The following is an 11,989-nucleotide window of genomic DNA, read 5'->3' on the forward strand; positions in this document are numbered from 1 at the left end:
GCATTTGGGGCTAACTTGCATGGAGCTATCATCAACTTACCACAACTTAAGACGTTGAAACAGGATGCATGCACCAACGTTTACAATTTTAAGATCAAGTCTACTAAGTTGTTTCGGTTAGTGGTCTTAACTTTCTCTGATGCAACTTTGCTTCAATTATTGCATAGTAAATGTCTTAGTGTGGTTGGTATAGTTTTCTTAAAACCCTTTCAAGGAGTTGAAAGAGTTAATTTTGCTAGCTTGTTAAGTAATATGTTATGTCTTGGGGATTTATTTCTCGATGGGTATTTTCTCCAGGTATGATTTGAATTTTTAATTATAATATTTAATTTTCGTTCTTCATCATACAGCGTTTGAGCAAGAGAACTTAAAATCCGGTGTATATAGTTCACATATATTCTTTCATATCTTCTTCCATATCTTGTTTGGTAACTGAAAATCTTACTTTCACCCTCACAGTTTTCTAAACTTCAAATTTGGTGATTTGTTTCAACTTCAATGTGTTTTATTCATTCTTCGTAACTCACCTAACTTAGAACGAATCACTGTGACTAATCGGGTAAAGAGTGCTAAACTTTTTCTCTTGTGTACTTTTAATGCATGGTCTCACTTTTAATGTATTTCTAGGGTCTTCGAAACATGCATTTGGATGTGAAACTAGCATTAGCTTATTTGGAAGCTTCTGACTGTTTGGACCAGACATTCAACGGTTAAAAATTATAAATATCATGCATGTAGAAAGATCAAGACCCTTGTCGCTCTTTATAAAGCTTTTACTTGCTCATTCTCCCATTCTTGAAAAAATATCAATCGGAGCTCATGCAAGTGTTGATGCGCATGAAAAGTACAACTTCGATAAGGATGTTATGTGGTTCCCACGAGCTTCCTCGAAAGTGGAGCTTATCTACTTTGATCTTTAACTATAATCCGTTAACTTTAAATTACATTGCGATTTATATGCATATTAGTTATCGTTTTCCTTCTTCCATGTTATGTATGCTGTGGGACTTGACAATTAATACATAAAACTGGAAAGCTGGTTATTGTACGACTCTAGTTCTCTTTATATAATGTTTGATAAAGCGGGTAATCTGACTGGTTTATAAATTAAGCCTTTGAATGGCATGCTAGTCAGTTTCCATTGATACAAAATGAAATAGAACGCTTCTTGAATGAATCATAAAACTGATTGATTCGAACCAATCAAGCTACTTGCAAGCATCTCTGAAACATATACTTCATATGTGTGTATGGAAACAGTCCTCAAAATAAACGGCTGGAAAATTTAAGATCAAGTGACATAGATTCTTATATACATAAATAAACTAGGTAAGGTGTATACTTCCGGACATAGAGTCTTGGAAACAGTCACGTAAGGTGTATATGCGCTTCCGAACATAGATTCTTTAATGCACTGAGATTGAACGAAAATTGCATGGTAATTGATTTTGTAACATTGCATGGTAATTGATATTGTAACATTGCATGGTAATTGATACTGTAGTTTCATGGATTGATTTATTTGAATACAAAATACATATTACATTTCTAGATAGTGCTTATAGAAACATGAATCGTATAAACTGTCAATGGAATATAACTTCACAAGAAGTAAATATCGGTTTCAACAAACAAGAACCAAAACAATTGGTTTTAGATCACCTAAGGACTAAGGATAAACACAATAACATGTGGAAAGTACCTTGTACCATAATGTCATGACAACAGTATGATCTCAAAATTTGCAGTAACCCATTAAAAGAAGTTGATGAAGCAGTCAACATCTCAGATTAACTAATTTTAGGTTTCAGCCGCACAATAACCAATTAGTACTTGTAGTGTTGTTTAAAGTCTTAAAAATCAGGAATACTGCGTGTTGAGCAGCCGTGGTAATATTGCAGTAACAGTACTTAGGATTCAGATAACTCCTACTCTAACATACAAATGGTTTGCGGGTACAACAGACCTCTCCTAGTCTTGCGTTAATTTTCAAATCTGAGCTGCTCATGAGCTGCTCTGTACAAACATACCATTTTATGTTTGATGTGGTACTGAAGCAAACTCTGTTAGGATCATGAAACCTTTCGAAATAAACATTTGTGGTTTATACTGACTGTGGTTTATGCTTGCACGGGTTATTATGCCTTTGAAAGATTATTTACAAGACAAAATAATTTTCTGCAATGGCTGGCTATTTAATGCAACAAAAGTGGTAAATCCTTTCTTTGCATTGCTGGATCATGAGGTTGGTCATTGTTGGCTTTGATAAAAATGTGGAAGCTGTTGAAGGCTTATTTGGATTAGGTTATGGTTTTGTAGAAGTTGGTTCAGTAACTCCTGTTCCACATGAAGGCAATACAAACCTCATATTTTCAGATTGTGGGATCATCCGGTAGCGGAGACAGGGAGGGGACAGAGGGGTGCTCAGCCTCCCCCAATAGACCCGATTCTAATGAAATATTAATAGCTCATATTTAATTATTTTAGCTAAGCCTCCCTCAATTATTCATCTAACATAATTGTTTGGGTTACCTACTACCAACCTTCCAAACCTAAGTACAAAGTACTATTTTCTGAAACATATCGTACAAATTTGTCTATTAATTTTTAGATGGGCCATAATGCAAATTTATTGTAGCATTTTTTATTGTTTAATAGTTACTAAAGTTTCGTAAAGTAGTTATTTATACATGTATTAAAAAAATAAAATAGGTTTTATATCGGAAGTTGGTCTCCTTTAGTTTTGTTTGGTTTGACTCTTTTAATTGTCTAGTAAGCCCCCCATATCATAAAATCCTTGCTCCACCTCTGGGATCATCTTATGCTTTCTACTTCTACAAATATGAAATCCAATTGATAGTAATTTCTAGCTTAATTCAGGGTCTTTATTCTTGCGAGTTCTGCTTTTTTGTAACTACTCATCCTTTTTTTGTTTGTGGACAATTTCATAATAAATAGTTGCTATTGCAAAATGATTATATATATATATATATATATATATATATATATATATATATATATATATATATATATATATATATATATATATATATATATATATATATATATATATATATATATATAAACGAAAGCTGGATAAAACATCAAGTATCTCGACTTCTTCCGGTGATGAAGTCAAACATGGAGGTAGAGCTCGGAATTTTAGGGTTCTTAATTGTTTCACTTTGGTACTGTAAGTTTCTATTGCACTCCGGCTGGGGTTATATGGTATGTATTTGGCTTAAGCTTGTTAAGGTTTTAGACAAGTGTCATGAATTCTGTTAAAATAAATTTCATTATATTTGTACATTATATCAAATGCAACTAATTCAAGGCCAGTAGTGGTGCAGAGAAATCCCATGTCTTAGGAAACCTGTGTACTTGGTGGGAAGCCGCTTTATGGTTTGTCAACCAACATCCTAAAGGACATGTATTTTAACAAAGGTAAACTTTTCTTGCTTTACCTGCGAAGATTAATTATCCACTGCTTTTGAATCTACTTAGTATTTATATTTGAGTTAAATGACTTCTATATATTTAAATTGTTTCATTTTAGCAAAATCACCTCGGGTTAACAGAAGCAAGATGAGCAAGATACATGATAGTAGTGTAATTATTGGATACAAAACAAGTCCAATAAATACCCATATTATATACAAAACATGTCTTCTAATTTCATTTGGTTGTATTGTGTTGACTGCATTCTGTTGGAGAACTTATCTGGCCAGTAACACACCTGCGGATAAAACTTGGACCAATTGATAAAAGTCAACTGAGGCACCACAAGGTAATAATTTTCATTTTTAAGTTTAGTAGCTGTCTCTCGAGTGATGATATGATTCCATGACTTGTAATAAGCCAAAGGATCTTCATCTTCTTTCTTGTTTTCCTCATCATACACAAGGCTAATTCCATACTCCCTTACATCTGCATATTCTTTATCATTAATGGAATAGTCTTTGGTAAAATAATAGCTGTAAGATTCTTTTGCACTGACGTAAACACTAACTTCATCCCCATCTTCAAACTCATTGTTCTCAAACATCCAATGGCTTAACCATACTCTAACTTCATTAGGTTCTGAGAGAACATACATCATAGGTTGGTATATTCAGAAGCAGTTCTTTGTCAAATTCCTTATTGCAATTCTTGAAGCAGCACTAGTGTCTAAGCGTGAACTCGCAATGCACACATTTAGCCCACGAATCCTACAATTATTTCGATTTGATTGCAAGGTAACTGATGATGACCCATTGTTGCTTCGATGAGTGAAGGGCTTTAAGATATGTGCTGAATATTTCATGTTCATAAAGCATCTGTCACATCATTCAGCTTTTGTTAACTAGCTTCAGTCACTTGCATTAACTTAACATGGCAGAAAAGAAAAGACAGATTAACAAACAATCACCTGTGATTGCATCTCTTTTGGGTCGGAGTAGACCCCGTAAAAACATGTTATCCATAAGCTAAGATAATTCACATATTCTAAATTTATCCAGCCCAAACTAAAAAGTATCGATTCATCAATTTCTGATATAGCTTGCCTTTTGTAATAGTCTTGAATCTCAGTCAAAGATAATGTATCAGAATAACAGATACACCTATCAAGTGCTAATGACATGTCTGGATAAAAAGCTACTAATGTAGATCTTGATGGCTGCTTATGAATAGAATAGAATTACAGGTTAAAAGAATATAAACACACTTGAAAACAAGCTCACAGCTCACTTTATTAAACTGAATGATTGGTAATATCAAAAACTGAAGAAAAAGCACGTACATAGGGTCATATTTATACTAATGGATCATTCCAAATCCTTATTGAATTAAAAGAGCTAAGGGGATAAAATCCTTATTTAAAACAAATAACTAATATAATTATAATAGGAGTACAACTCCTCCTGCTTCCTGACCAAGTAAAGGGCTTTTAGCCTATTCCTTCTCGTTCCAGAAACATAAGAACAACAGGCCCATCAGGCGGCCCAATACCAGTTTCCCCAAAATACTCAGCGAGCCCAATGCTAGCAAGCCCACTAATAATTCCTGCATCATCATCCCCTTCTTCGAAAAGACTCGTCCTCGAGTATTCAACATCAATGAAGGGCATCAACGGGTTTTGTTTATCATAGACAATCGCCATCTTGATCATATCATCATCCCTTAAGACATTTGTAACGTTTCCATAAACCGAATTATTTGAAATATTTAACACTTTTGACGAGACATTACCACTCAAAGCAATATTCGGTAAAGAACTCGTGTCATCAGAAGGTTTGTAACTAAGGCTGGACATCGAATATTCATTACAGATTTCACTGGATTTGCTCGAGTTAATTGGCTCGGGTTTGGGTTTTGAAATAGACAATTATGATAAATTATTAGAATCTGAGGAGGCTGCCATACTCTGGTGTGGAGCTGTTAAAAGCTCTTCCAACACAAACAGTAGCTCCACATCTGCAAACTTACTTCCAAAACTATCAGACTCATCCTCTGATTTTTGTTGGGTGTCCAAAAGTGCGGAAGTGAGGTTAATATCGTACACTTGTAACTCTTCCTCCTCACGATCCGTATCATAGATGGGTTTGGTATTTTCATCCACCATAGGTTCATCCACCAGAGGTTCGAGAACGCATTCCAAATTAAAAATTGGCTCTGAAGCACGAACTTCGTACCTGTTAAAGGAATTTAATTCCATCTCTGAAATCAACCCGTCGACACTCAAGGAGTGTTGTTGGAGGTCATGATACTCCACACAACCTTCTTGCCTATAATTTATGGGCAAGAATTGTCGTTGAAGTAACTTTTTCATTTTATCCCATGTTTTCACTTTAGATTTTCGGGCATACACCCTAGACTTCCGAACATGTTCCCACCATAAAGAAGCGCGTTTACGCAACTTTATGGCTACCAATTTAACCTTGAGATTCTCCGGGATATCTTTGATAACAAAGATACGCTCAACCGTGCTTAACCAATCTAGAAAATCTTGTGGATGCATAGATCCGTTAAACTCAGGTATCAAAAATTTGATTCCTAGATTTCGTAGCGGATCTTCATTGTATTCCCGTTGTGGTCTCCTGGTTGCGAAGGGATTTTGATCTGCCCACTGGTCGTGGGTTCGGTCCGATTCACTTCCTTCGTATTCATATGTGTGGTTTAATTCTAACTCGGCAATTCTCCTATTCAAGCGTTCGATCTCCGCGTCTCGTGGATCAAAAGCATCATGAGGATCAAATCGAGGATGATAACCATGAACGTACCGTCCACGACGATTTCGATCAGCCATCCCTGACTACTGATACCACTTAATGTAGATCTTGATGGCTGCTTATGAATAGACTAGAATTACAGGTTAAAAGAATATAAACACACTTGAAAACAAGCTCACAGCTCACTTTATTAAACTGAATGATTGGTAATATCAAAAACTGAAGAAAAAGCACGTACATAGGGTCCTATTTATAGTAATGGATCATTCCAAATCCTTATTGAATTAAAAGTGCTAAGGGGATAAAATCCTTATTTAAAACAAATAACTAATATAATTATAATAGGAGTACAACTCCTCCTGCTTCCTGACCAAGTAAAGGGCTTTTAGCCTATTCCTTCTCGTTCCAGAAACATAAGAACAACAGGCCCATCAGGCGGCCCAATACCAGTTTCCCCAAAATACTCAGCGAGCCCAATGCTAGCAAGCCCACTAATAATTCCTGCATCAGTTACCTTCTTCAAAATATCACACTCATTGATATTCAAAACCGATATTGTGTGTGGAGCACATAAAATTGTCTTCAGCATTTTGCAATTATGTAAACTAAGATGCTCCAGCCTACTTAGGCTTCTCACACAATTAGGGAAGGAATCAATTGGATTATCATCTAAATACAACTCCTTTAATACCGATAGGCCCATAAAATCGACTGGAAAAGATTTGTTAGACAAATTATTATTTTTTAGTGAGAAACTTACTAGTGATTTCGGTGAAGAAATTGAAAAAGACTTCACATTTCTCGGTGTAGCCTCCAAAATAACAGAGGAATACACTTGGGATTCTCCATTAATACTGTTAGCCTCAAGCACTTCTAGTGACTCCATATCCTTAATCTCAAAAGGAAACTCGCCAAGATTTAAACATCCTTTTATCAATAGTTTTCTTAGGTTTTTTAAATTTCCTATGTTCCTCGGAAGCTTTTTCAGCTGATGGCACTCACTCATATTTAGGACTACAAGCCGATCACAATTCCCGATCGATTCACTAACCTCAACCAGATTCATACACCCTGCTAGTGTCAACCTCTCGAGTAGAGGGAATGCAGAGAAGCTACCCATAGTTAGAAGCTTACAACAACCACTGAGATTAAGAAACTTAAGTGACTTGAGCACCTGAAGAATGGAAATTATATAAAAGATGCATGTTAGTTTTACAAAGATAGATAATCACAAATTGCAGAAAGAAAAATATGTAATCTAGTACCTTGGGCGTGGTCAAAAGTTTTTGTAGATTGCTATTAGACATGTCAAGAGCGACCATATTCTCCATTTGTAAGTCTGATGGTATAGAACTCAAAGGAAATCCACGCATGCACAACCACCTTATACCTTTAGGAAAATATTTGTACGATCCACTAATTTGTACATAGTTGAGTTGTAGTATTCTTAAGTTACACATCTTACTAAATGCAAGGGTCTCAAAGACAACTTGTGGACTATCACTATGGAAACATAAACCTAGAACCAAATCAACGAAGGGAAATGATGTAACATTGATGTAGTCATGGACACTACTTGATTCACGCGAAGTCGCATCTTCAAATGCTTTCATATCAAGGACAAGACCTTAAATTTTTGTTGTTCCCTGCATAATAAAAAGAATATCAAGATATTAAAGAATTTATTAATGTATTCATCATACAAAATCTTCAAAGAATGTACTCTTAGCGAAGTAGATTATTACTTTTTTCTGTTGCAACACTGTTATGGACTCCTCATGATGGCATAAAAGACTTCTTTTCCATGGCTTTTCAGGTGATTCTTGTTTGACTACATATCTTCCCAAATCTTGAAGAAGCTAGTGCATCTTTAATCTATTAAAATCATCTACTGTGAGAAGGCATCTCTTGGTGAGATTCTTGATCCCTGATGATCTGCATATACCACATGCTTTTAATATTTCTTCACTGAAATCTTTATCTTCTTCAATGAAAAATCAGGCAATAAACTTGAAGAGTTCCTTGTCCTTTACATGTGGCAATGAGTCGAAACTTATTTGCAACACCTTTTGAACGTCAAGATTAATAATCTTTTTACTTAGTGGTTCTAAGATATCGTCCCATGTAGCGTCTTCATTACGTACAGAACTACCCAAAACTTTAAGAGCCAATGGATGACCGTTGCATTACTCTGCAACCTTCTTCAGGTCTTTTTTGTCGTCTTCATTGAGATCATTGCGTCAGAAGGCATGCCAACTTAAAAGTCGTATTGACTCATACAAACCTAACCCTTTAAGCAAGTGCCTCATATGATTTGGTGAAACTTCTGTTTCAAACAACTTACATTTTTCTGTTACTGATTCATCTTTGGATGTTATTATTATTTTGCTTCTAGAATGAAGGGCTTTTGTACCGATTAACGCATCCAACTGCTCATTTTTACTGATACCGTCAAGAACAAGAAGAGTTGTTTTCCTATGAATTATTTTCTCAATCTTATAGGTTCCCACATTAGTATCTCGTATGTCCATCCAACTTCCATCTTGAAAGTCCTTAAGGAGCTGTTTTTGTAAATCAAGCAATCCATTCGATGATGTACACCTCCTTTCGATATCTTCAAGAAAGCAGCTTCTTTCGAATTCAAAAAAGTGCAACTTAAAGATGTAAGGAATCATCTCTCAAGAAAACTTCAATGGTATCAATGTCATACTTCATCCCAATCATGTGTGGAATATTACTCCGTTTGTGTATCTCTAATATGATGCTGATCTCTTTAACTATTTCTTCGATAAGTATCGTCTCCAACCTGTTAATTTATTTTTAGTATAAACAAAATCTAATTTTTTTCTAATACAACATTCAATTAAGTGTTAATTAAGAGTATGTTTGGCAAAAATTAGTTTTGTGCAGAGGGTAAATAAAAGGACAAATGAAAAGATTAGATCTAATCTGCTGCTTATCTTTTAATAATTTTTTTATGAAACCAAACGCTTAAAGCACTTACTTTCAAACATAGCTTAAGCAGTGTGATGCTCATTACTAATCTATTAGGTTGACCAACTAATTATTAGGCCTGACTGGCTGATTACAAAGTATCATTGTGGGCTAGATGTTGAAGATATGCTTGATATTTATTATCTTTGCCCTTTCAAGCATGAGGCCAATTTGTGATCTTATATGTGTGTCTTATTCAACATAATTATGCAGCATAGTAAAAACTTTTATAAATATTATTAACTAATTAGTTTAGTTTCAAACAGAAAAACTGAGCATATTCTGGTTTCTAGAAGAAAGGTGAAAAATATAACATTCAAAATTAATATATAGTTTTGGTAGATTTATCATTAATATATATAGTACAACAAGTTAACATATAGGATGCAGGTTTTATATTTACCTTCCATGTGCATTCTTCCCTTTTAAATCAGCAACTTCAGTAAGTGCTTTCTTCCATTTATCTATCTTTTGAGCGCATTCACTTTTCTTCTCTGCATCTGATTCTGTCTCCATCCTCTGTTTATAAGTTGCCATTGCAACTGCAACGCTGTTCTGTTGCTTTCTGACATCGGTGGGCTCCACATGATAGAAAATAGGGATAACAATTTGATTGAAGCTCCTATGTTGCTCCAGGATCAATACAAGTTCATCAAGGCACCATCTTGAAGAAGCGTAATTTGCGGACAACACGATAATCAAGGCTCTCGATGCTTTGATTGCATTCTCCAATTCTGGTTTCAATTCTCCTCCGGTTTGAATCTCAGCATCATCTAAAAAAGTGTCGATGGTAGCATCAACCAAAGCCTTGTGGAGGTGATCAGTGAAACTATAACGAGTATCAGCACCTCGAAAATTTAGAAAGACATCGTAAACATAACTCGGTGAAGATTGTTGTGAAATTTCAGTGATCTTAACCATGATGATTGATACAAAATGAAGTATGAAATGAAGTCACAAGAAAATTTGATGAATAAAAGATCTGAGAGAGTAAGTGAATTTTCAATAGTCTTCTTTCATATCATCTCAATCCACAACCGTTCATATTTATCTTTCTAAACAAACTAAATTACACTAGTAACAAAAGTTGATAAAACTAATTGCAAATATCAACCCCACACAATTTTAAAATATAAATGATAATGTAAAAAATTAAGAGTAGCAATCAGTGATCTTAATTATATGACATGATTATGGGAATAACATACAGTCAATAGTAGAGACAACAATAACAGAACAATTTGTCTAATATTAACAACAAACTTCTACTATATATATTAGTTGGACTTTGACCTGGGTCAAATCGAACTCAGAAGCTATTAAAGCCTAAAACGCTAAAGATAAAATTATCGTGAGACCTTATTAAATATAAGTGTATATTGGATGATATATTTTCCCATGATATATTCCATTGTATTATCACATATATATAGTACAATGATGGGCTGAGCAGATTACATAGTATACAATGTGGATTGGGCCTATAATATACTACAAAATATAATACATAAATACACATATGCTAACATCCCCCCGCAGTTTTATCGGGAGGAGAAATTCGGACGTTCAAACTGGATCGAAAGTCGGTAAAGAGATGTCGGAAGCCCTTTGGTGAAGATATCAGCATATTGAGATGCATATGGAACATGTAAAACCCATATATGACACAGAGCAACCTGATCACGAACAAAGTGAATATCAATCTCAATGTGCTTCGATCACTGATGTTGTACCGGATTAGATGACATGTATACGGAGGAGCTGATGTTATCACAATAGACAATGGTAGCCTTAAGCGGTGACGAATGAAGCTCCCTAAGTAGATTGCGTAGCCAGCATGATGTAGATCCGGCCCTACTCGCAAACCAGCCCATAACTTTATTTGATTATTTAGTGGGAATTGAAGATGGATCCAGAAAGAAAAAGAAGGGCAGAAGCTAAAGAAGTAATACTGGAATTTGATAAGTCTATTTAATATAAGAAGTAATACTGAAATTGGATATGTCTATGTAATATGTTATTTCCTCTTATTTAAGCAGGGCTTTTTGTTCCCCTAGAGCTCAGTTTTCTTTTTATCATTATCTTTCACTTGAAATAAGAATAGCCTTTTGGCTTTGGTGTTGATTTTGTTTCCAAATCATATGTTTGTTATTTGTTTGGCCGATTGGGACATTATTTGGAAATCAGAGCGCTAGGTAATGGCCGATCGTAATCAGCGTGGAAGACCCCGTAGGGCAGCAACTCATAGAAACGCTGATCGAGGCAATGATGTTGATCCACGTGACGTGGAGATTGACCGATTACAAAGACGAATTGTTGAGTTGGAACTTCAACATGAGTATGAAGAGAGTGAGTCTGATCAAACATACCAACCGTCTGAGGAAGCGAATCTGTTTGCTAACATTTCGAGGGGTTTTCGCAGAGGGTACCAAGAAGATCCTTTGCGCAATATTGACATGAAAGTGGAGATCCCAGAATTTTCGGGGACAGTTCATCCAAACGACTTTCTAGACTGGTTGAGTACGGTTGAAAGGGTTTTCGACATCAAAGATATTCCAGAACATTTGAAGGTTAAGTTGGTAGCCATTAAGCTCCGGAAACATGCATCCTTGTGGTGGGATCATACAAAAAAAAACAGCGAAATCTGGCTCGAAAATCTAAAGTGGAGATATGGGACAAGATGAAGAAATTGTTGAGGCGAAAATTCTTGCCCGCAAACCATATGCAAGAAGCTTTTCTTGACTACCACAATTTACAACAGCGTTCGTTGAGTGTTGAAGAGTTAA

At 35.2% G+C, this 11,989-nt stretch overlaps 1 pseudogene; it reads right to left on the reverse strand.

Annotated features, from left to right (window-relative positions):
* Window positions 1–3,269: 3,269 nt before the first annotated feature.
* Window positions 3,270–10,124, reverse strand: LOC139875086 (disease resistance protein Roq1-like; annotated as a pseudogene).
* Between the last annotated feature and the right edge of the window lie 1,865 nt (window positions 10,125–11,989).

This window comes from Rutidosis leptorrhynchoides, chromosome 11 (assembly GCF_046630445.1).
Source record: "Rutidosis leptorrhynchoides isolate AG116_Rl617_1_P2 chromosome 11, CSIRO_AGI_Rlap_v1, whole genome shotgun sequence".
NCBI classification, from domain to species: Eukaryota; Viridiplantae; Streptophyta; class Magnoliopsida; order Asterales; family Asteraceae; genus Rutidosis; species Rutidosis leptorrhynchoides.